Below are 5300 nucleotides of genomic sequence, written 5' to 3'. Positions count from 1 at the left end.
TTATACCAAATTTTGTTTTTCAAATTATGTGTCCATTTTTCTTTTATCGTTTCTTTAAAATATTAACATTATGAGCTGATTTAGCCTATGTTTGGCTCCCATTTTTTCAAAATCTCATTTTCAACCATACATTTTCTCATAAAATCATTTTACACGTAAATCTAAAACTTTTTCTTATTTTTTAACAACACATTTTTCAACAAAACACTATTCCAAAATATTTTTTGGCCCAAAAATAGAGCTTCTACATGGCCTAGTATATGGGAACAATACATAAATAAGGTGGTTACTATATACAATTTTATTTTTACGAAATTAGTTTTAAACATTCAAAAATCAGATTGTAACTAAATTTTATTAATTAATTAAATAAATAAAAATATTTTATTAATTAAGTATACTAAGGTTACAATTATACAATTTATGAACACAATTACATACTTATAAGTTACAACTTATTTATCGTTTATTAAATAATTGGTCACGCATTACTATTTGAACACAAATAAAAAACTTATATGTCACAAATGTCAAATTTTATAGGTTGCAACTTATTTCATTATCACAAATTATCAAATTAATAAGTTATGTATTATTTCTCAATCAAGAATCACTAAGTTTCTATGTCACAACTTATGTCACGGTCACAAAAAATCAAATTAATTTGTTACAAGTTATTTATCAATTACAAATTATTAAATTAATTTGTCATAACTTAACAAATTGTGAGTTAAGATTACAATTTTAGTTGCAATCCAACATTCTTAGGTCACATATTATTTATTAGTCACAAATTATCTGTTTTATCGATCACATATTATTATTAGTCATAAATTAATCAATTTATTGGTTACAATCACCTAAATAATTGGTCGCAAACACTCGTTACCCACCCCACCCAACCAAATGTTACGCCACCTTACTACCTCCACCACAAACCCTCTACCGCCATCACCAACATCACCACATGTACCACCACTACCACCATCTAACCACCAGCACCACCACCTCCTGCACCATTACCACCATTTGCAAACCACCATAACCACAACCACTCCACAATCACCAGACCACCATAGCTATTTGTAAATCACTAACAAAAACCACCAAAATACTCGAGCTAAGCAGATCAGATCAGATAAGGAAAAAACCAACCCAAAAAAATTCCAAAACCTCAAAAACAACATTGCTGCATGGCGTCATCCGTTCGCGCAGCAACGCTGTTCATAGTGCCTTCGCCATTTTTCGCTGTACAGCAACGATGAGCGATGCTATGTGTAGTGATGACTCAACTATTTCACCAGTGGAATGGATGAAGGCAAGCTGGACGACGGTTGGGAATTGCTTCGCGTGCAGCACCATCACCATCATTGCTGCATAACGACGATAATCAGCATTACCCGATGTCACTACTTTGTCGACATAATGGATGAAGGCAAACAGACGATGATTTAGAACCTTTGGGCATGTGAGAAAAGAATGAAGGAATGGGGGTGGGTATGGTGGATTGGGCAAGATTATTGAATAATGCTACTCGAACAGGGGGTTGTGACAGGGATTTCAAAAAGGGTGAGGTGAGGCTGAGGTGGCCCCTCTTGAAATCCCTGTCAGTGGCCCCTGTTTGTGTAGCATATCTCGAAATTATTAGGTTTGAGATTTTTATAGTTGTTAGTTGGGGGAATTGTTATATATTTTTTTAAATTAAAAAAATAATTATAACATGATTTTTGAAAAAATGACTATAATATGATTTTTGAAGTTGAAAATTGAAATGTATGTGTGGATGTAATTTTCACCAAGTATATCACATAGTTAATCAGAATGCAATGAACCAATATTATTTGGAATCTTATTCAACCTGCTTATAGTATCGCAAAGCGATTAATATTTAACATTCAATATTCAAAGTTATCTTTAGTCGGGTGCATCAATCCCTTATGCCCCATTTTGACTCTCACATTTTTATGGCATAGACATACATTTTTTAAAAATTTTGTATAAATATCTTTTCAATAATATTCTTTGCCACTTTATCATCCAGAAAATTCATTTCTTGAAACTTTACTTGATGTATGTTTCTGAATGCATAGGCTAGGGGTGTAAGCGGTTCGATTTTATCGATTTTTGACATATTTTCAAATCAAACCGTTTAAACAAGTTTGAGAAAAATTCAAATCTTAACAAAACCATTTTGAACAGTTTAAAAAAATTCAAATCTAAACCTAACGGTTTGGTCCGATTTTAAACCGTCGATTTCACTGTATATTTTTTTGCCTGTCTACTTTTATGTTATTAATTCATTGAATTAAATATATATTTATATCTTGCTAGCAATAAATTTAAAACAAACTAAGTCCCTATTTGAACCAAATTCTTGGGGGGAAAAAATTTTCACGAGTCCAACCGCCTTTGTTGACTTGTTATTTCATATGTGGGACCCAGCCTCCTCTCTAACGGCCAATTTTTTCATTATAATGATATGAAAAATATGATTCAAACAGGGACTAAATATATTTACTATAAAAGTAAATATCAACTAAATCAAAGTGATATCACAATAAACTAAAACATAGTTTTTTTCATTTTTTTCCACCTTTTTTAGGCTAACAACGATATAATAACATTACAATATAAGTTTACTAAACTATATATAAGGCCCAAAAAACATAATGATATCAAACAAGACCTCATGATCATCATATCTAAAAAAAGGGATATTGATTAGATAAAGAGAATAACAAACCACAATAATAAAGCAATTGTTCATAATATCTAAATATAACAATTACACAAGTTTATGTTTATATGATATGCATTTAATTTCATATTCTTACCTTAGTTTGCTCTAAAAAAATTATTGATATTAAATTTTATTCGTAGCAAATATTATCACAGAAGGTCTAGAATCTCTATCTCCGATTTGGTATGATGGACTTCAATTCAACTTTGAAGAGGCGTGAAAAATCTGAAAAAGAAATGTGTGGTGCCAATGACTCAAGACTGTGTTGGGTGTCGATTTGAGTTCATCTAAATTCTGAAGAGAAAAATAACTTTTGATAGATTATGTGAATCTTAAGATTATTAAATATAAATTAGGATTACTGGATAATAATAATATAGCTGTATTAGAAAATTAGAAATTGACAAAAATACCCACAAATGACAAAGCTATTGAATTTTACGTATTTAGATGAATTTAAAAAAAAAATCATTTTTTCATTTTTATATTTTTTCCCCGGTTCAGTTTGGTTTTAAACCGTAATTAAAATTCTTAAACCTAAACCCAATTGCTTTAACCAGTTTGGTTTGAATCAAAACTATTTCGTTGACAGGGTCCACGTGACACCAAATCGACGGTTTCTAAAATACGATTTCGATTCGAATTTTCGATTTGATAATTTTTGCTTACAGTCCTAGTATAGGCATACCTGAATATAATATGAGATACATTGATATCACATAGAACAATAGTAAAGTTTAATGTTAAAATAATAATAATCTATGCAAATAATTATACCATAACTTTTTAACAAACAGTCAAATAGCTATAATTTTCATTTAAAATTTACACTAGTGAAGGAAATGTTAAATTTCAAAGGTTTTCTGTGCACCACCATGTTATGGAATGAATTGAATAGCCTAATACGAGGATGGAAAGAATGCATAGAGAAGTCATAATGACGTGGGACCGTTAGGTGGTCATGTTACCGATGATTTACGGGTACTATATTAATGTCATTGCATGTACAATTTTTTTTTTTAAAACTTCACAGTTGAAATGGTATGATTGGGCTAATCTCATGGGCAGATCCAAACGGCTTGAGTTAGGGGATCACAAATAAAATTTATAGGATATCTTTTATTTAAAAAAAAAAAAAGCAAAATAATTTATTTTTATTTAATTTTTTTTTTCCTTTTCTCAAAATCTAGACGGTCACTTGACCCTGTAAACCCCCCCCCCCCCACCGTCCGCCCCTAGCAAACCTTAGAAGTTATTTGTAAATAAGTAATAAATAATTAACATATCAGATTCATTAAACAAAAATATCTCGTGTGATTAAATAAAAATGCAGTGTTTCGCAACAATTTAAATTAAATCCAAAAACTAATAAAAACAATAAATAAAAAGTTCGTAACACCTTATCACCATGTTCAAGATAAAAATTTTAGAATTGTGAAGCACAGGATGAGTGGTTTAGGGCGGCCGGCTAGGGATGGCAACGGTTCAATTTCGGTTCGGTTTGGCCAAAACTATTACCGAACCATCAAATTTTTTCCATACAATAATCGCACCATAACCACGTAAATCGATTTGGTTCGGTTTGTATCTTGGTTCGATTCGATTAATAACCACAAAAATAAATTATTTTTTATAGGTTCATCCGTCAAATTAATATAAAATAATTTATGAAAAGAGAGTCAATAAAAACAAAAACACAATATTCCAAACGAAAATGCAAACATTATCCCAATTTTCAATTGCAAAATACAACTTTAACAAACAATATTATGAATATAATAATACTAAACTATTCCTTCATTCTTGATTTTTATGTATTGTAGTTACTTGATTCATGCTCAATAATTCAAAAGTTTCAACCTTAACTCATATTCAATCTTCATTCTTCCCAACAACTCTTACTAGTATAGGTCAGCACTCAAAATTGATTCCTATATAATAAATAAGAAATGTAAGTAGAGAATACAACGATACTACTTAATCTAGAATGGTTTTAACAAAGATTTAAATAAAAAAAATGTACCTCTGTGTCAACTTCACCCCTAATAAAAGAATGATTTTTTTTAAGCAAGTAATCGGTTCGGCTTCGATTCAACGGCATAAATACCATACCCGCACCGCCACTAACCGGTTCATTAAAATCAAATACTATATTCACCCCATTGCACCATCAACTCGATTTTTTTCACCCCATTCGGTTCGGTTAACCGCGATTTTCGATTTTAACGATTTAAATTGACATCCCTACGGCCGGCTTCTTGAGGTGAAATAGGTAGAATCTTAAATTCACCCTAATGAAGTTTTAGTGGGTTGNTTGACGATAATCCAATTATCATTTCAAGAATAGATGAAAATATGAAATCATTATTATCATGGAAAGAATAATTAGTACTAATCGTATGAGTCCATATATTGAAATTATACTCAATATAAAAGGCTATTGTAGAATTAAATTTCATGCTTACTTAGATACAGGAAATACAATAAGCTTATACTTACCAAATGTAATACCATCTGAATACTGGAAATACAATTCAAAAAAGATAGTCACTGCTACAAC

The sequence above is a fragment of the Olea europaea genome, chromosome 15 (genome assembly GCF_002742605.1).
Source record: "Olea europaea var. sylvestris chromosome 15, O_europaea_v1, whole genome shotgun sequence".
Lineage (NCBI taxonomy): Eukaryota > Viridiplantae > Streptophyta > Magnoliopsida > Lamiales > Oleaceae > Olea > Olea europaea.
Note: the sequence above shows the minus strand (reverse complement) of the source record.